The following is a 21,619-nucleotide window of genomic DNA, read 5'->3' on the forward strand; positions in this document are numbered from 1 at the left end:
GCATCCATGTTTACAAATATTTTTAATCATGTTGTTTCTTAAGTTGGCTTGTTGGCAATTTCTTTTAACTTTGGCAGTATCAGAACTTCTCCCTTGTCACACAAAATTGGAATCTGTTGGTCCTATCCTACTTATAATTCATTGTTGATTGCTTTCAGAAGACTAGCATCTATCCTGATACACTACCCAAGATAATTCTCATAATGAAGTAAAGTAAAATTTGATCCCATGCCCAACTCTCTAATTTAAGCGAGTCATCTGAAAATCATTTTCTCAGGTTTTATTTTAAATATTGCAACTTTAAAAGAAAATCTGAAATTTATCTGGAGTCCTAAGTAGTTTATCTGTAAACATTTAAAATATCCTCAGAGAAGGTCTGGGGAAAAAAGACAAAACACACAAAGACAACACGTGGAGGAAAGAACAAGGTCCTGAGCGTATCACCTCGGCACAGTTTGCTTTGGTGTCCACACACTCTGCCTTCTCACTCCATGACTTTAGGAAGCCAAATCTGAAAAAAAAAATCAAAGTGTTCCAGTTTTCATCATTTATACAAATCTGTTAACTTCAAAGGGACCTTTGTTTATGGTTAGGGTTACTAATTTATCTCCCAAACTAAGAGGCTTTTGAAAATAAAGGAGGTATTCTTAATAAATTAAGCTGGCTCAATAGACATACACAGGGAATGTCCTGGGTAAACTGGGACATAAATTCACCCTACTTAATGGGTAGTAATAAGTTGGTCTAAGAGAAATTAAGTTCAGAATGAGCAGTTTTTCCTTGAAAACTTCAAAAAATTCTGCATTGAATTGACTTTTCCATTTTATTTAAAAATTCTAAAATCATGTTGCTACAAGGTCCCAATCGTTGCACTTGACTTCTCTGGCTTCTTCACAAAGCTTCTGGAGATTCTCTCCAATTTTTTACACACTTACCAGAGCCCTGGTAAAATGGATGGCAAATATAGTCATGTGAACACAAAGTCTGGTCAGAGAATAATTACAACCAAACCATTTCCAAGAGTGCATTCTAATATGATCTCCTAAAAACTTGGGAATTTAAATGAATCTGTCCAGAATGAAGTGCTTGGAATTTTACCGACATTTTCCTCAGCTAAATTCTCTCCCCCTGTACTGTCCAAAGCTACCTACTTCTATCCTAGCCCCTGTGGGTGCAGAGTTCCCTCATCGGCGAGGCTTATAGTTGGTTATATTCTTATACCAGAGTTCTCTGATGACTGGGTTTTTGTTGTTAAATTACATGAATCGCTCCAAAGGAATCAGATCTTGGGATAGCTCCAAAGGCAGGTTATTTTCCTTTCATTCCCAATTGAGTCAGAAAAATTTATTCATTTACTAGTCAGAAAATAAACTTGATGCATGTTTCTCAGGAGATCCATGTGTTGTACCTTTTTATGGCAAAATGCCACATGTACATCAGAAAGAAATACTTTGTCACGTGGCCTACGGCCACAGCTGCTTGGGCTACAATTCACTCCTAGCTCATAAGGCAAGCAAGGCTGAGTCGAGAAACTATTGCAGAAAACAGGCCCAGAGGGAAGCCATACTGTGTTCCAGGTCGTGCCTTTCCTTCTGGTTTCACTGATGGGGACTTCACACACCCTAGGGGGCACTGGGCTGCTGAGACTGACGTTCCACAGCGTGAGGAGGGGCAACTACAGGTGTAGGCAAATTTTTCATGACATTTTCTCAGCCTTTATACTCCAGACCACAATCCCTGGTTCCTCTCCCACTGCAACTACAGACTTCATTCCCTCCTTCTCCCAATTTTTCTAATAGTTTTAATTTTAGCAACAGATCCCCTTTCTGACTAAAACTGGGTGAGGAGACTATTTTTTGTTCAGCCGTGTTCATTCTTACTGAAGAAATGGCTGGATTTCTTCAGTGGGTGACAAGCCCTCATTCTTTAAAAAAAAAAAAAAAAAACTAAAAGAAATAAAAAAGAAAAAGAAGCACCTAACTAACTGCTTTAGCCGAATGAAAACTTTCCCCTCAGAGTAAGTGGTTATCAAAATCAAGCATGGATCTAATATTTTTTTTTTTAAGTTTCAAAGTAGTTCTGAATATCTGATGTCCCCAAGAATGTATATGCTTACTGCTTTAGCTGAATGAAAACTTTCCCCTCAGAGTAAGTGGTTATCAAAATCAAGCATGGATCTAATATTTTTTTTTTTTAAGTTTCAAAGTAGTTCTGAATATCTGATGTCCCCAAGAATGTATATGCTTTGAATCATTGATGGTCCAGGAATTAGTTAAATGATACTAAAGGAAAAAGTTGGCAATTAAAGTATTAGGGGAATTAAGATTTTATTCCACTTACTGGAAAAAAAATTACCATTATTTGAAGCTTACCAAAAAAAGATTTTTTATGGGCATATTTTAGCTTACGATGCTGTAATCAAGCATTTTTATGAACCCCATTTATATTAATAAGGCAGTAAAGGAGGAAGATTTAGATAAAAATCCTAAGCCTCAGAAGCCTCAAGAGCCAATGAGAAGACAAAAGAGAAACCAGCATCTCCTGATTTTGCCAGCTAGACTGAATTCATCCTACTTCCAAATCCTGTTTGCATTTTCGCTGGTCAATGTGGGAACACTATGACCAATCTCAAAAAGTAGACCTTGATGCCCATCATGTGAGAAGCTATTAACATATCCACAGCTGGCCTTGAAATATGCTTTCAAGAATTTAGAAGATTTGCCAACCCTATATGAATTTTTCTTCAGAAAAGTGCACTTTTATTAACATCCTCCTCCCTACTGTGGATAAAATTGGTCACAATATTCTCATGGGAAGAAAAGAGCAGTCTCAAGAGCCTCTGTAGTTGGAGAAGTGGAGTTGCTGGCCAAGAATAAAAATGGGAAAATCTGAAATGCTCAAAGCTTCTGATTAAACCTTCAGTGGTATATTTCTCTTAGACCAAGCATTTGTCATAAGTAACTTGTCTGCTTGAGTGCGATTTATGTGGCTGGACTAAAACTGGCTGAATAATTTATGCTATTTATTGCTCTGGAAAGTTTCTTTTCTTAGTAAATAAATAAACAAATAATGCTGTGTTAAGAGAAGGGGGAAATAGTGGCAAATGTCAGTAGCGTGAGAAGAGAAAAAGTTATTTTTCCATGTTGGAAGCTAATAAAGTGTATCTAAGAGGAATGGTCTCCACCTAGAAAGGCCAGGACTCTAATAGGTGAATATTGTCAGCATTTTCAATGAAACCAATTGGCTAAGAGAAGCTGTCAAATAGGTGTGAAATGAGCTAAAATTACGAGTGATACACTTTCTTTTAAGGTACTTTGCTTTGTTCCTTACAGTGCCTTGCAGCAAAAAATTTAATTTAAATACTGAAAATGGAATGCAGTTATATTGATTTAAATTCACTAAGCAAGTCTTGGAATATATTTCCTGTTTCCTGCATAAGTGTAGAGTGCGTATGAAGCTATGTATGTGCTGGCGTGTGAGTGCCGTCAGCTGTCCTACTATTTATGAGTGAGTCATAGTTTATTAGAACCTACCACAACGTATATTAGCATAAAACACATAACTTGAATTGTCAGTTTATAAAATTTTCAGAATGTATGATTATGGTTCTGTTCTTATTGTAAATTTTTATACAGCTCTGATGATTTATCCTACCTGCTGAAACACTAGGTTCGTATTAGACCTTGGTTATTTTTTGGGGGGGTGTGGATTTGTTTGGTTGGTTACCATTTTAACACATAAATTTTATTACTGGAAGCTATGCCAAAGACAGAGTTATAGACAAAAGAGTGGATGGATGAGTGTGCAGAAATACATGTGGCTCAATTTTCTGAAATTGTTTCATAGATAACTCACTGTAAGCTATGACTAAAAATATTTGAAATGTTTACAGGCTGCATAATATATATGTTTGACATATTAAAGGAGACTTCTATCAGCTGCTCAGTAACCATTCCAGAAAAACGCCTTAAAAGAACTCAAGCAAAATCATAGCCCCTCATCTGCAGTGCTGTTTCTAATTTGAAGGCAAATTCATCTCTGACATACAGCAGATTCTGTGCAGGTGGAAGCGAGCCCCTCTCTGCTCCTCTCTCTGCCAGTCAAATTATGTCATCAGTGAAGGATCACTGGTTTTTAATGATACAGTGGCCTCCATACTGAGAAGCAGTCCTAGCAGAGCAGTATGCATAGCCAATAAAATGGCTGTCACCAAATTACAATTGACACTTAACATCACTAAATCTGCAGTGTAATTCCTTGTGACAGTTGTGTAGGTATATTAGAAGAAAATAATTTACTTCAAACCCAGCATGTTAGACACATTTTCCTGAGCGTAATTCATGTCACATTTACAGTAGCCAAAGCAAGCAGTCTCGAGGCAACCTTAATCTGGGAAGAGATCATAGATACTAACATGTTCATTGAAGTATGATTATTTATGCATGCAATAAACAAAGATAGAGCAGTTGTTCATTGTAGGTTTTAATTGTTATTGAAGGTTTTAATTGTTATTGGATTTTAAATGAATATTAGCCTCTTTTGCTGTAGGGAATAAGAAAAACTATTTTTTAAAAAAGCCACATTTTATATGGAAAACAGGCATCAGCTAAAAAGTCTTTCTTATTCGGGGCTAAATGGACATTCATGTGGCCTCACCCTTACCCCAGCTCTCTATTATGTTTGGACTTGAAATTCTAGGCCAATTACCACATGACAAATGCATATACCTCCAACTTCCAAAATGCAAGTAAACTAAAAAAAGCCAGCAACAGTATTTCTCTTCTCCCTGATTAATAACATTAGGGAACAAAGGTTTGGGAGGCAGGCACAGTTCCTTCTGGAAGACTATTTTGATACATTCATTCCGAGCAGATCTGCAGAAAGATCCTTCCCTGGCCTTATAAGCATATATAAATATGTGACAGAGTTAAAGGTCTCCACTCTTCAGAATGAAGTGGTTTGAATGTCTGGTGAAATGGGACTGCAAAAAATTCATTCCAACTTTTTGTCTCTAGGCAATTCACCTTTGGCCCAGTGATGATATGAGTCTTTCTGCTGATGGGGAGATATAATAAGTCAGCTCAGGCAGTCTTTAGAAGGCAGGGGCCTATTTGTTAGCAGAATGAGGCAGGTGTACTCTTCTATGGGAGATTAGCTCATCCCAGCATGATAATTACTTCACAGGAAGCCCTCAAGGTTACACATCAAATGCAGGAGCTGCAGATCCAGTCCTGGAAATGGGCATGCCTGTATCGTTAAGTAGTCTTAATTTAGAAACTCCAAATTTAAAAACACAAATCAGTGAGCGATAATTTCCCTGTCCTTTCATTAAGACATTAAAACGTCTCCAGCAAGTGCAGGCTCACTAAAGAACGATAAGCTAGATTACAGCTCAGCTGCAAGGCGAGGGAATTAACCTCTGTCTGTGTTTCTCAGTTGATTTTCTTATCAAAGCGGGAAACTGCAAACAAGAAGCAGGAGAACCCACATTCAGCTCACCGAGGTCCTTTTGGCAGTGTATGCAATTTTCTTAATCCTACCTTTTAGAAAATAATTTTTAATGAGTTGTGTATTTTCCAAAACAGAATCACGGCATTTCAGCTATGTCACCAAAGAGCAAAAGAGGAAAATGGCAGTTGGAATTATCTGGTTTTTTATATGAAGTTTAAGAACACAAATTATTATTCTTCCTACAGCATCATGGCATTGGGGTGGCCGTTTTACCGCATCTTGGGCCATTGAATGCTTCAGCCATGCTAAACAGAGCTGTGTCACTGCTGCAAGCCAAGAGCAAAAGCTAGAACCTCTTCGGTTTTCTAGGTCAGTGAGGATGACCTCTGGAATTCTTCAGTGTCACTGGTCCCTGAAGCACACTCCTGATGGCACAAGGCAGGTGAGGTGGCAGCAGTCTGACTGCATGATCACAGCTGCCAGAGTTTATCATGTGGCACCAGACTGTGGGGTTCTCAGGTTCACCCAGAGAAATGGCAAAAATAGAATCAGGATAGTGGGCAGGGGTAATATGATTAGGAGTCATGGAGTCTCACCAACTTTTCAATTTAGAGGTATAGCAAGCAAGGACGTTTCTAAGGATTTCTTAGGCAGAGGCATAAATGTATCAGAGCTTTATTGGAAGTGAATGTTTGGGGCAGGCATTCTTAAGGACACACAAAGATCAGAATTTTTTGTAAACACAAATAGCACAACAATCCTGAAAAAGATCAAGATTAAAAGATATTTAAGTTTTATTGCTAATAAATTGACTTTTGTATGTACAATAGTGCCTTTCCATAGGAAATACTTCGCAATTTTATACTCTGAAATGGCATTAAATTATTATACATTGAGGCCAGAAGAAATCTTGCTGCTCTCTCAATTGTTTGAGGTCTATTCAGTGGCGAGGACAGACAGTATGACAACTTCTGAAACACTGTGTCTCACGGAGTGAATTTGCTTGGTGGGTCCTTGTGAAAAATGCCCCCTCTCCTAAGACCCATGTTAGTTCACGCTCTGAACTAATCAAAGGTACACACCCCTGCTTGTCAGGACCCCTACACCAGCACCACCACCTCACAACACCCAGAGCAAGAAAAGATATCAAATAAATACAATTACTCCTTCTGCAGGAGAAGCCATTTACAGAATTGCATAAAAACTATTCACTCACTGATGATGTCAGAAAGCAGCGTGAAATGCTGGACACACTTAACAGAAAGTAACTTAATCTCTATTTTGGAAACATGTAATTGTATTATTCTTATTAAGACTTAATACAGAAAAATACCTTCACCCAGAAGGGGTAGGTTAACTGAGGGCAGGTGGCATCTAAATCTCTCAGTGTTCGAAGACTTCCAAAACAGGTTATATGACTCCCATTGCCAAAACAAGTCTGATTTGTCACAGAATGTATGGCCTCTTGCCTCTTTATCAGGAACAGCTGAGCCAAAGAAAGTATTTTCCAAACTACAAAATTTAGAATAATTCTCTTAAAAGAGACTTTAAGGATTTCTTTTAGAAATAGTCTCCGCTTTAAAGAACTTTTTTTAAATCCACTATAAAGAGAGTTGAATGTACACACATCCACAAACACACCTTCACGACTTACACACACTCCACAGTTTCACACACACACACAAACACATCCTCAGCCATTTTTATTGTTTACTTGACTTATTCTCATCTCCACCCCCACTCTTAGAAAATAAGGTTCTATTCCCAGACCTGACAAGACTTTTCTATCACACTAACACTCAGTCTCAATTTTTAAAATGAACACGTCTTTCTGAAATTACATGTTGAATATCAAACAAAGGCCATTTTAATGTTTTCAAGGCCAGAGCAATATCATGGGTGAGTCTGAAAAGGATGAAAGTCAAATCAAGAACTGTGTATGGCTTTGATAACCAAATAATTTCAGCGATTAAGACAGAGAAATGCACTCTGCAATCATATTTGCATGATAAGGAGTATCCCTTATTTGGGGGGTTCTTTTCCATCAACATAAGACATCAGAAAAAAAAAGAGAAATGTGTATTATAAAACAGTTCTTTTTTAGCTTCTATATGCTTAAGAATATTTTTCAAATGAAGACTATATGGAAATTACAACTCCACATAAAAATGTTGTTCTATATTTTGTGAGGTCTCAGTTATACTGTAAGTCAAATTTTAATGTATAATCACTGATAGAAACATATGACATCAATTGATCTTTAATATATATGTTTCTGTTCCAAAAAGGGTATCTAGAGAGAATTATTTTCTCTACATGTCTGGATATTTTAGCTCTATAAAATGATCATTTAAATAGACAAATTATCCCCTATGTGTCCAAAGTACTGTCAGTAAAAGAAACAACATTTCTTTATTATCCACATTCTCTTTTTTTAATCCAGTGTTATATATAATATGATTTTTATTCAAACATTTCAAAATGAAAAGATCTATATTTATGACATTGTTGCATTTAATTTTACTGAAAAATACAATATAATACTATAATATTTCAAACCCATTTAGTTTATTCTTTAAAGAGAGCAAAGAACACATTTTTTTAAGTTCAACATTTATTCTTGATATAAGCATTTTCTTGAATAGTTAAAAATACTCAGGGAGAATATTAAATTTGTCCAAGTCACTCTAGTTACAAGGTTCTAGATTTTGCCAGAAACTAATTTTACATGATTATAAATAAGCATTTTTGAAGAAGTTTACATCATCCTTATATAAGCCTTAAAATTAAACTTTGAGTTGTCTATTGCTATATAGCAAACTATCCCCAAAACTTTGTAACTTATCCTTTTATTATTTTTCAAGATTTTGTGGGTCAGAAATTAGAGCAGGGCTCAAGGTGGGCAACTCTTCTGCAGGTGTCAACTGGAGTAACTTGGTCATAGTAAGCTGGAGGTTGAACTGGTCTCGATTCCTCACTCACGTACTTGGGGCCCAGGAAGGGATGGCTGAAACAGCTGGGGATTGGCCAGCGCTGGTCTCTCTCCTTGCTGTCTCTTCAGGTAGTTAGCTTGGGCATCCTCACAGCAAGGAAGTCTCAGGGTAGTCATATTTCTTACATAGTAGAACAGGGCTCCAAGAGTGAGTGTTCCAAGAAGCAGGAAGAAGACTGTCCTAAAATTTTAAGTCCTAGGTCCAGAAACTGGCACAGCATCACTTCCATTATGTTCTACTGGTCAAACCAGTCACAGAGCTTACCCAGATTCAGGGCTAGGAGGCACAGATCTACCTCTTAACAGGAAAAATGTCAAGGATTTTGTGGCCATCTTCAATCCACTACAACGAAATGTTTCAATTTGGAATTGGATTGTTAATAAATTTTCCTACGAAGTGTACACTCCAATCCATTTCTTTATTGGGCACCACCAGTTTTCAGGACCAATTTCAGTGTTCCCAGTAAAATAGAAAATAACTAACGAAGTAAGTCATAGAAAAGCCAAAATATAAAAACAAATTATATGTCACATGGAGTATATAGCCTACTATGCCCTATCTAGGAGTAAGTCAAACAGACAAAAGTAAAACAGAATTCAGGGATTCTTGTTGTCATTTATTTTGTTTGATTGTTTAGGTTGGATTAGAAGGAAATGGTTTAGGTGCATAGAAAAGTAAATTAACATATTAAACCCTAAGAAGATAGCTGTCATACTGAAACTTTAGCCTCAAAGCGTTTATGTGTCTTACCAAAACTTCGATTTAATTTTGGAAATGGTTTTGTAGCATAATTTATATACTGAGAACAAGACCAATTTCATAAGCCATACCCAACAATCAACTTAATTACTCCACAATGACTCAGAGAGTCCCCCAAATTAATCAAAGTCAGGTATGCATATACTAAAAGAATCCTAAATAAGAAGAGTATAGTTTTCTCTCCCATGAAAGAATAAGTATGAACTAGTCAGGTTGATTGTTAGGTTAAAATCTATGAATTAAATCCTATTTTTGCCATTGATTCCCCAGATAAAATCATAAAAGAATTATTTCAACATATACAAAAATTTTTGCTTGTGTCTCTCTAACTTTCACGTTATGCCCTCATTTAGGGTACTTTTCCATTTCCCTAACATTCCTACATGATGATCTGCTACTTGGCCTTCGAAATCCCAATCAGAAATTTGGGTTAAGGTTTAGGATGTAAAAACTGCAAGAAAAATTACTTCCTACTCCAACAATTAAAAAAAGCTGAAAAGTCTACAACTCATCAGAAAGCCGAAGTGGAAAGATAAAAAGTTACATGACTTCCTAAAGGTGGTAAACCCCTCTGAGGATAAACAGGACACATTAACCGTTTCATCTTTGTCAGAACATAGGAAGAAGTGGCCACCATAAAAGTGGGTAAGAAGAAAAACTGCTAAAATTTTAACAAATTTTTAAGGGCCTAGAGTGGACTAATGTGAAAATTTAGAATGCCTGGGGGCCCTGGATAGAAGAAGAGTCTGCACTCACTTGCCAGCTCTTTTCCAGAGCGGGTGCTCACAAGGAAAATTGGGAACAAAGCAAGAGAACTGAAGGAGGCCGCTCTTGGTGTAGTAGAGACATAAAACCCCAGAAACTTTTCTTATAGAGAGCAAAAGCATTAATCATGTAAAGCAGGGGCAGGAAACCCTCCCCTCTCAGAGCCCAGGCAGAGAGCCACTGTCTGCATCTAGGAGAAGTGTCCAAAATGCCCTTGTCCCAGGTCCCAGGCAAAAGAACTATATATATATATATAGTTTATATAATATATATATATATATATATATATATATATATTGCCCTTTCAGGGCAGGAGTCTTCCCAGTTACTGCCCAGCAGGATCAGATTATCCCCGTGGAACAGAGATTATCCTGCACCTGAAACATCACGTGGTGTTCAGTTAGTGAGCATGTGTGTGTGTATAGAGATGTGGAACATTAAACTTTCCTTTTACTTGACAGTTTCCTGATTAGGAGAAGCAACGTGTGAAACTAATGGAGAGGACTATCTCCCAGAAATCTTGGACTTTGACCTGGCAACAGTAACTGGCTGGGATATATATATATATATATATATTATCACTAAAGGTAGAAGCAAAAGGAAACCACCCCCCAAATGCCATCACTACAAATTCTGATCCACTTAACAAACCCACTAGAGGAAGATGCATCATCTTTGCCCCTGGCTCTAGACAAAAGTACACTACCACTGAAGAAAGAGTAGAAGCAAAAGCCATGTGTCCCTGAGGAAGGAACACAAATTCTGCTCAGGCTCAGATTCCTGTCTTCACACAAAGTTGACATCTGTTTCCACTGCAGCAGGGGCAGCACACTTTCCCAAGACCTCCACTGGTACAGAGCAGGGTGAGAAGCCCACCTGAGTCACAGGCACATTGGGCTTGCCTAAGAATGAGGATGGTCAAAGAGAGCCAAGAACTCCCTGAACCCACCACAAGCCTCATATTAGATAACAAGCAATAGCAATCTATCATTGAGGGAGAGGAAAGAATGTGGGAAAAGACTGTCTCTATGATACAAATGTACAGGAATGGTTGCAAGCTGAGGGCAGAGCAGGAACACTAATTAAAATTCTTCATACTCTGAGCCCCACAGTAAAATCAAGGTAGAAGCCCATTGCTGGAAGAACTGGAAGTCTGTATTACACTGACACAACTATAGCAGCAACAGAAACCAAACTTAATTTCACTGCTGATGGTTTAAACCTCCCATAATATTAATGTTCTGACTGAGGAAGAGATATGCCCACTCTAAGTATGAGTACTATTGACCTCATTGTGTGTTTTCCTGCACACCACATCCAGCATTCAATTTAAAAAAAAAAGACACAAAAAGCAAGAAAAAAAACCCACAGTCAAGAGGCAAAGTCATCAACAAAACCAGACCTAGAGATGACCCAAATGTTGGAAGTACTATACACTAGATAATAACTTTAAAAGAACATGATTATTATGCTAACACTTCCATGGAAAAGGTGAGCAATATTTATAAATAGATGGGGAATTTCAGCAGAGAGATGGAAATTATTTTTAAAAAGACACAACTAGAATTGCTAGGGGGAAAAAAAGACACGGCAACAGAGATAAAGGATGCCTTCAACTGGTACATCAGCAAACTGGACACAGCAGAGGAACTAATCAGTAAACTTGAAGATGGGATGATAGAAATTACCCAAACTAAATGCAAAGGAAAAAAAAGGATTAAAAAACAGAACAGAGCATTTAAGGGCTGTGAGACAGTAACAAATGGTCTCACACACATGGAATTGGAGTTCCAGAAGGAAAAGAGGGAAATAACGGGACAGAAGAAATATTCAAAGAGATAAGAACTAAGAATTCTGCAAAATTAATTAATGATCACAAATTACAGATCCAATAATATTATACACTCCCAAGAGAGATAGATAAGGGAGGGAGGGACACACAGACACAGCCTAATGTTGAAATCAAGTCAAACTGTTGAAAATCAAATATAAAGTCTTGAATGCATTCAGAGGGAAAAAAATCATATACTAAGAAAAAATATCAACACGCTTGTCTTTAGAAACTACGAAAACCAGAAAAAAATGGTGTGATATCTTTCAAGTACTGATTTTTTTTAAGTCAACCCAGAATTCTATGTCTACGGAAAATATCTTTCAAAATGAAAGAGAAATAAAGCCTTTTTCATACAAACAAAAAAATGGTAAACTTTATTGCCAGCAAACCTGCACTATAATAAATAGAGGAAGTTCCTCAGATAGAAGTAATATAATACCAGATACAAATCTGAACCTACACAAAAGAATGAAGAGTGCTAAAAATGGTAAATATATGAGTAAATGCACAACATTTAATTTTTTTTTAATCTCTTTAAAAGATAACTGACTATATAAAACAAAAATAGCAACAGTATATTATGGGGTTTACAATAATATGTGTAGATGTAAAATGTATGACAACAGTGCAAGAAATGGGGAGAAGAAATGGAAGGTGCTATTTAAGTTCTTACACTGTTATGGAATTTTGCAATATTACTTGAAGTTAGGTTGTGAAAAATTCATGATGCTACTGCTTTTCAGTAAACTGTTGATGACATGCTGTTACCACTCGACAACATAGTATCATCTATCCTATTTCTATACCTGGACGTTTTTACCTGGACCCTAGGATTTTCCCCAAATCTGGAGTTTCTTTATCTTCGCACTCACTACAAAATGTTGAAAAACATTTTTTAATGTTGATAGATTCCTTATTCTCTGGACCTAATTCAAGTTTAATTGAAAAGATGGTCCAGAAACCAAATATGCCAAAGGGAAAAGGTCAGTGTAGTCCCAGTAACAGAGAATAAGGGAAAATCAAGACAGATGGGACCCTCCGGAAACCTCCCATGGATAACAAGTGTGTATGCTAGCAGATTGCTTGTGTATTGTGTCATGAGCAGTGTATGAGTTTGCTAAAGTTGCCTTAACAAAGTACCACAGACTGGGTGGCTTAAACAAAAATTTATTTTCTCACAGTCCTGGAAGATAGAAGTCTGAAATCAAGGTGCGAGTGATATTTTTCAGCCCTCTCTACTTGGTTTGTAAATATGCATCTTCTCCCTGTGTCTTCACATGGTCTTTCCTCTGTGTGTGTTTCCTAATCTCCTCTTCTTATAAGGACACTAGTCAGATTGTATTAGGAACCATTCCAATGACCTCATTAAGCCTAAATTAACTCTTTAAAGACTCTATCTCCAAATATATGTACAGTCACATTCTGCTAGACTGGGGATTAAAATTTCAGCATATAAATTCTGAAGGAATACAAATCAGCCCACAGCAGTCAACATGCAAAAAGTTATCAGAATAGGAGAAGACCAGCAGCGGGGATTCAACCATGAGAACCCAGGTAGTTACACTCAAATACAGCCCTAGGAAGGTCTTGAGAGGACCAAAGAAAATCAGCCTTACAGAAAGGTATTTAAAGAAAAATGAAACAAAGAAATAAAAATAATTTTAAAAGTTATAATGTATTGTTATAATTTGAGCAAATAATAAAAAATTAAAGTGTTTCATTTATATTATTTATATACAATTACTTTAATACATGTTACCTCATATTATTTTCACAAGAACCCATATAGGGCAGATTTCATTCATCCAGTTTTAGTAGGAAGTCATAAGAAACTAACAGGTTTATTCAAAGTCATACAAGTGACAAATTCAGGGTGCCCCAGTGATCTTGCACCTTCATAGGAAAGAAACATAAACATTGAAAGTCCTGGCTTTGATGAATTTTAAAAATGATAAACTTAGCTTGCCTTGGCTTTTACTTGTGTGATTTTTTTTTCTCTCTTCTACCTGGAACTAGTTAGCATTTAGTCATCCTAATGAAACCTACCATTGCAAATGGCCATAACCAACCCTTCATAATTGTGCAGAGTCTGTCTGTCTACTTACAGGCAAGTCAAATCTTAAGAATATGGGCAGATTTTCTCAAAGATTACAGAAGACATCACTAGCCATATCTCCATCTACAGACACATCCCCCCAAAATGTGAATAAGCCAGGAGACCATTCTACCCCAATTACTAGGAATGATCTCTCCTTAGTTCATAGCAATAACAATTTTGTGAAGCCTGTTCCTTCACCTACAATTTGCTTGTCAATCTGCTTTGGCTTGATGCCATGGTTTCCTATTAGTTATGCAATTTTCTCTAATGCCACTGTTCAATATATCCTGACATTTCCTGTAGTCACTTTGATTTCACTATAAGCTAAATACCACCCCTATGGAATTGCTATGAGGATTAAATGGAATAATAGACCTGAAGGCATTCTATGTCTTTAAAAGCATAGCACTGACTGTCTTAGATATGGTCGTAACAAAGAGCTCACAGTTCAGTGGCAGAAATGCATATTGCACACACATGTATCAATTGCAGTACAATTTACCAAGGATGTAAATATTCATTCCCATAAAGAAAAGAGAATTTGGAAGACATAATGCCTATAACTGGCATTCCTGGTCAGGGGAGAGGCATGAAGATGCCAAAGCACAGGGTGTGTTAAGAGGGAGAGAAGTCTGATGGAAGCACAGACTGGGAAAAGAGAGTGGGACCATGTCATGACACACTTCCACTGCCCAGTGAAGGAATATGGGCGATATTTGAACAGTCAATGGAGAGCCAATAAAGACTTTTGTGTGGGAGTGAATATAGGTCCAAAGTCAATCTATTCCCAGGGAACTCTGAAGAACAGGTTCTGTTAGTGATTGTTGCTAAGAAAGGAAGGAATGAAGGAGGATTAGAATCCCAAATCCTGAATCCTGAATACCATAATGCCACCTAATATTGAACTAAATTCAAGAATGGAAAACATTCCAAATCAATGTTCGCCCTTTTGGGTTTTGGACCCAAATCTCAACCTGGCCTCCCATCCTGATAAGCCAATGTTGGCCATGTGTAAACTGGGAGGAGTCCTTTTATTCCTTACCAAAAGGCCTATAGACAGGCACAGCTGTGGGCTGCTTTACCACCTTCCCCTAGACCCACAGCAGGTCTCCAGCCTCTGGGTGTGATCTCTCTGACTGAAAGAGGAAGCATAAAAATGTGACAGTGCTTTTCCCAAGGTCTAGCAAAGAACCTGTCCAACTAAGAATTTATTCTATGTGTCCTGTGTCCAACAGACCTTGTAAGGGATAAAGGCATTCCCTGGATGGATGTGGTCTTACCCACCCCATCAGCCAGAGGAAAGGGAGAAGAGCAATAGTAACACACACAAAAAATGGGGAACCCTGGGGTCTACTCTTCTAGAAGAAGATTTCCCTTCCTTTTCTGAGTCCTGAATCCCTTTCCTAGAATTACTTAACCTTTTGAACACCTTTAGGGATATTTTAAATAAGTTTTATGTATGATATAGAAAGTGATATAGTTTTATTTTAGATTAGAAAGTTATTAAATAGTGTGTTATATAGTTCATTTTAACAGGTTATTCAAACATTATTTTATATAAAGAATTTTTTTTGAATTTTCAAAAGGAGAGAACAGAACTGAGGCCACCAAAGGTGGGAAAGGTGGAGGAGGAGGGGAGAAATTGGTAAAAGGCCACAAAAAATGATTACATTGTGTAAAGTTGAACAAACGTACTATCCTGATTTGAGCATCACATAACACACACAGGTAAAAATATTCAATGCTGTACCCTTCAGATGTGTACAATCAATTATGTTTCAATAAAAAATAAATAAATAAAAGGGAAAAATAAGAAAAAGTTCTGGAGGTGGATGGTGATGATGAATGCACAACAATGTAAACATACTTAATGTTTCCGACCTGCACACTTAAAAATAGTTAATGCTATGTTGGGTATAGTTTACCACTGTATATGCATTTTTCCAAACATAAAAAAATACAAAATCTCTATTTCTTTACCTCTAGTGATATTACATACTTATGTTCTAGTCCTTTGCCCTCTATTTTTGGCAAAATTTGTCTATCCCAATACAGTAATCCTACACATCAGGAAATAATAATCCTGTAATTTAAAGATTAAGAAAATATCGATTCAGAAAAGTGTAAAATACTGATTTCACTGAAGAACAGCTTTATTAGCAATTGAGGTCAAATTATATTCCCAACAAAAACTGTAATATTATCTTTCCAAATACTCTAAAATAGCTGGGCTAATTATAGCATGAGGAAATTAATTTTTAAGACATTTTTTTAAATAACCTAAATATCTTTTTTCTCTCTTTCTTCTGTATCAGTTGGTTACTTCCGGGTATTATATTGTTTACTTACTTAATATTAGGTTCCAATAGAAGGTAATGTCCATGAGGCAGGAGCTTTTTCCTCCTTAGTCACTCAACTAACCCCACTTTCTAGAGGAATGCTGATAATATAATAGGATTCTGAATAAATTTTTCCAGATAAATAATTAAATTTTAATTTTCTCAGTCTTGATTCTAAACAATTGTATTAGTTGATCCTATTTGCCTATTAAATATACCTTGTAAAGAATTTTAATTGAAACTGTAATCAATTGCAATTACTGGATGTACTTACAAATATTTACTATTTGAACAAAACTACATATTTATTTCAAATATTGTTTTGTTTTCAAGTCATATTTGTCATTCCTTATATTTAACTGTGTTAATTATTTTAACTTAAAATAATTCTCAGATTATTTTAAGAAATCTGTGTTTGTAGCCAAACTCTGAACAAATTTAAAATTTTACTTTTAGAATACAATATTATTTTGGCATTTCAGTCTTACCTGCTTTTTGTTTATTTGTTTGTTTCTGTCAATGGTAACTCTTTGGATAATATTATACCTCACCTTGATTTAAAAAAAGAATTTTTTATTCCTTCACATTTAACAGGAAATTTGTTAATTAACTTCAAGTTATGTAATAAAAACCATGATTTTCTTGAGTTAACAATTTAAAAGCAACGTGTTTTGTTTAAATATATTAAAATGTAGTTAGAAATTAAACTATACTATCATAGCCTGCTGTAATGAAAAATCAACTGGGAAATTGTAGCTTCTCTTTTTAACATTAGTATTTTAAATACTGGACTAATTTCAGCTCTTGTACCAGAATTTGATCTGATGAATACAACATATACAACTGTCAAAGAGTATTTGAGCAAAATTTTCAAAATCATTATCACTTCTATGTTTTTCCTTAAACCTGTTGTGTTTCAGTATCCTTAAATTGTCTATTTCTTGTCCTTAAACAACAGTCCATTATAGATATAAATTAAACAATCTATGTCTAAAAAACACAAATTTTAAACTAGATAATGTTTAACCTCTATAGAACTTAGCAATATTGATCTGAGATAAATCACCTGAGTAACTGAGGCCTGAAAACACTCATCTTACCTCTACTAGACAGCACGTGCTCACTCAATTAAATTAAATTAGAGATTTCATTACCACCTAGAACATTGTTCCCAAAGTGTGTTCCCTGGACCAGTAGCATCGGCATCCCCTATGAACTTGTTAGAAATGCAAATTTTGAGGCCCCACCACAGAATCAGGGACTCTGGGGGTGAGATCCAGCAATTTGTAATGTAGATGAACCCAGATGGATGCTGAAGTTTAAGAACACTGACCTAGAACAAGTTGAAACACCACACAGCCCTTCATGAAGCATCATTTTGGGAAAATCTGCCCTGGAAGAATGAGAACAAATCTCTGAAGGAGTTCTCAGTAATTCTTCAGGAAGGCAGGTAGCCCACAGAAGCCCAAGCAAAAGAAATCATCAGATCCAGTTTACATTATTAATATAATGTAACCCTAGGGTTGAAAGTTCTTTCTTCAAAAAGAAAAGAATTGGATGAAAACTCTGGTTTGGTCTCACATTTGTGGCATATTTTTTAAGAGAATTTGGGCTTTGGAGTCTGAGAGGTGAATTGAATGCTGGCCCTAGTATTACTGGCCCCATGACTCGCTGTGGAGGGTAACTGAACAAGTCCTCATCTGTAAACTGGAGGTAATAAACCTGTCCTCGTGGGATTGTGTTGGGATTTTATGACATAGAATATGTAAAGTAAGCCTGGCATAGGAGGATTTCTTTATTTAATAGTTAGATGGTGGGATAATTAACCAAGAAATTATTTTGGTTTAATTCTCCATTTGTGTTTCTCTCCCTTTTCCCCTGACATTTCAAGCGAGGGGCCAGGTTTTGTGGTCTCTTGGTTTTGAGATGGCTTGCTACAGAGAGAAAGCAAAAGTGGTAGAAGACAATCGCTCTTGCTGTCTTTTGTAAAATCTTGAACCTGTTGAAGAGGGGCAAGTGGCTTTGAGGAGAAGGGTAAGGGAGAGATTTTCCACATACTGGAAGGAGATCAGAGCCCAATGGCTTCTGTGGAGAGTAGGATCCATGCACTGTTCCATGGTAGTGTTAGTGGAAGGTGGCAAGCCCCAGACTGGTCAGGAAAGGAGGGATCAGTAGGGTTTGTAGGGCTGGACTACAAACACAGGAGCTCCTGGGCTTGGCAAAGCTTCCTGGCACAGAAGCGAAGCAACAAAATCTGCTGACCAGAAATGAACATCTAGACCAAGACAATGGGAAGGTAATTACCTCAGTGGCCAGTGATGGGCAGGAAGTTTGCCGTGCATCTATATAAGTCCCTGGAGACTTTGCACAACACAGGAGAGAGAGAGCCCTAAATGTAGAGCTGAACTTCCTGTCAGACCCACAAGATGGCTTGGGGATGGGTCATAGCTGGCTCAAAGGAATAAAGAAATGGGATATTTCTTGCACATCTGAGTTTGTGGACTAATAATCATTCCCTCTGCTATATTTCTTATCAGTAGTCTTTACCTCCAGAATTACACAGATAGATTCTATTCAGTTAATGAAAACAAAGGCTTTTCCATGCATAGGAGAACAGAACAGTGTCACTCTTCACCTTTAATCTTTAGGGAAAAAAGTGAAGTGTGGGCCTTGACTGAAAATTTACCAAAAACTCATATGAGCAGGTTTTAGCAAATGTAAAGTAGTGACTTTTAAGAGCCCCATTTGAGTCTACATTTGGAAAACAAGATTCCGGGGCTTAAAATCCTTCTTACAATTAAAATTATTTCTAATTTCTTATAGAATTATTTGCATATAAAAATGACTCATTGAGCAAGGTTCTGTCATAAATATATAAATGAACCTACAAAGACCAATAAGAAATGAGCAGGCCCTTCTATGTGAGGGGCCCAGACCCACCAGGCTGAGATAAGAAACATGCTAAACGTAACCACATCAAAAGTGATCCCAACTTCTCCGAGCACACAAGTGATAAACTGCAATATTCCTATCACTGTGAAATAGAACAAGTCGAAATATGCCAACATAAAAAGGGGATACAATCTGATACCAATGGTATGGTGGCCAATGACCTTCTAAACATGATAAAGCTCTAGAAAAATAGGCTATTGGAACACATTGGCCACTTGAAGTCCTTTCCTCAGGAATTGCCAAACTGCTTCAAGTTACAATTCAGGAAAGTACAGTTTGGTATGGGCAAAATATAATTAGGTAAGCTAGCCAATTCCATATAATTTGCTACTGGCACATCTACAATTTGAGATATGTTGTCTGAGGCAATTCTATTGTGACACTGCATGTACATGCGTTTTGAAATTCTTGGTGGTGACCGAGAGAATGACTGTCAATTGGGCCAACTCTCCTTTCTTAATCCCTGGGGCAAAGCAAAACACTTTCCGTATATGAGAGGAATAACCTCTACCTTCTGGTAAGAGAGAAATTAATTCTCCAACCCCATCAACCTGTGAAGGTTTTCCCTCCGAGAGTTTGAGAGCCCCAGTTCCAATCCAACAGGTCAAGGCACAGAGCAGAGTAGGATTACTATGATTAATATTTATTGTTTCCTAGAGTTGTGCTGGCTATCATTCAGGGGTCATTGAAAGTGGTGCAAACAAGGAGAAAAGTATGAAAACATAAATGTTCAAATGAAGCACCCACAAATTGTTGGTTAAGAGGATAGGACTGTGGGAGCCCACTGCCTGCCTGGCTTCAAATCTTGCTCCAGCCTTTCCAGCTGTGTAACCTTGGACATGTTGTTCAGTCCTCCATGCATTCGTTTCCTTATCAGTAAAAATCCATAATGCACTGCCTACCTCACAGTGGGTAGTGAGGATGAAGTGAATCAATATTTATAAAGTGCTAGAATGATACCTTTTCCTAGTAAGTAATATATGTATGTAAATGGTTGATAACTAAATAAAAAATATAAATATTCAAGTGAAGACATAGCTAATGTGTATTAGAAACTACCCTGGGTATGGGTGGGTTAGGGTGTCTTCAAATCATTTTATTTCTTTACTACTGATAGATTTATGAGAAAATAAGTTGAGTTATCCAGTAAATGATATCTTATATATATAGATATCCAGGTATAAGAGTTCATATGAAGTTGGAATATTTTGTCCTAAGGATTTAGTGTGGGTGGGATTTTCTCTACACAAAACTTAACTCTTAGGAGGTGGTGGCGGTTTGTTCATTTGTTTCTAGTCTTGATATTTTCAAAGTCCAAGCCTGAACTAGCTTTAATGTATCTTATTGGAAAACTCTAGGCTGTTCCCAAAATGGAAGTTTTATTCCACATTTATTTGTTGGCCACAAATTTTCATGTAAGTTTTTATATTATATCCAGGGCTTTTGGAGGATGAGAAGACTATAAAACACAATACTTGCTCTCCAGAAGCCAAATTCAAAAGCCATACAAATAGACATAAAGTAGTTAAAAATAATTTTAAAGAATCAAATTCAGCTAACCTTTGGCATATGATTATATGCCAGTACATTTGTTATCACTTCCTATCTCATTTGTTAATACTTCCATATTATAGAAAAGGCAATAAAGATGCAAAGAGGTAAAACGATTTACACCAGTTCCAGAGTTGATATATCGTTGAAATCTGTTTTAGAGCCAAGTTTATCTGACCCCAGTACAGGTTTTTGTTTGGGGGGGAAGTTTGTTTTGTTTTGTTTTTAACCAGGACTCTGTTTATTACCTAGCAAGTCTGTTAATCTCGGGGTTCTTGTTATTCTACCAAAGCTGCCACCATGATCATCAAATCTAAAGACAAGATGTGACTTAGGAGTTCAAAGGAAAAAGATCAAAATGAATGAAACAAGCAGGAAAATCTCACGGTGATGAGACTGAAAAGTGTTAGGATTGGGGGAGGTGAATAGGAAGAGAAAGGGCCACAGCTGGAAGTTAAGGATAAGTACAACCAAGAAGAATGCAAAGACCGCCAGACTACGCAGCAGCAAGATTTGGGAGTATGGTAAGGACAATTCCGAAATAAGGATGGAGGGAGAAACTCAAGCTACAGAGTTGGGGCATGGTATTGGGAAATTTGGAGCCACAACCAGCTTTTGAGCAAGAGAGTTGGTGTTACAAACATTTGCTTAGTGGCTGAATGAGAGAGAGCAGAAAGGCAGACAGGAGAATGCTGGAAGGCTGATGCACTACTTCAGATGAGACGTAACAAGTGTCTAGGGTTGTCTAGTGACTATAGACTAGAAAGGCAATAACATCACAGCACATACTCTAAAGGAAAAATGTTAAGAACTTTACAGTTATGAAGCTTGAAGAGAGTAATGAGTTAGGAATGCCTTCAGGGCTTTGAATCTGGAG

The sequence above is a fragment of the Galeopterus variegatus genome, unplaced genomic scaffold (genome assembly GCF_000696425.1).
Source record: "Galeopterus variegatus unplaced genomic scaffold, G_variegatus-3.0.2 Scaffold2761, whole genome shotgun sequence".
In the NCBI taxonomy this organism is placed as follows: domain Eukaryota; kingdom Metazoa; phylum Chordata; class Mammalia; order Dermoptera; family Cynocephalidae; genus Galeopterus; species Galeopterus variegatus.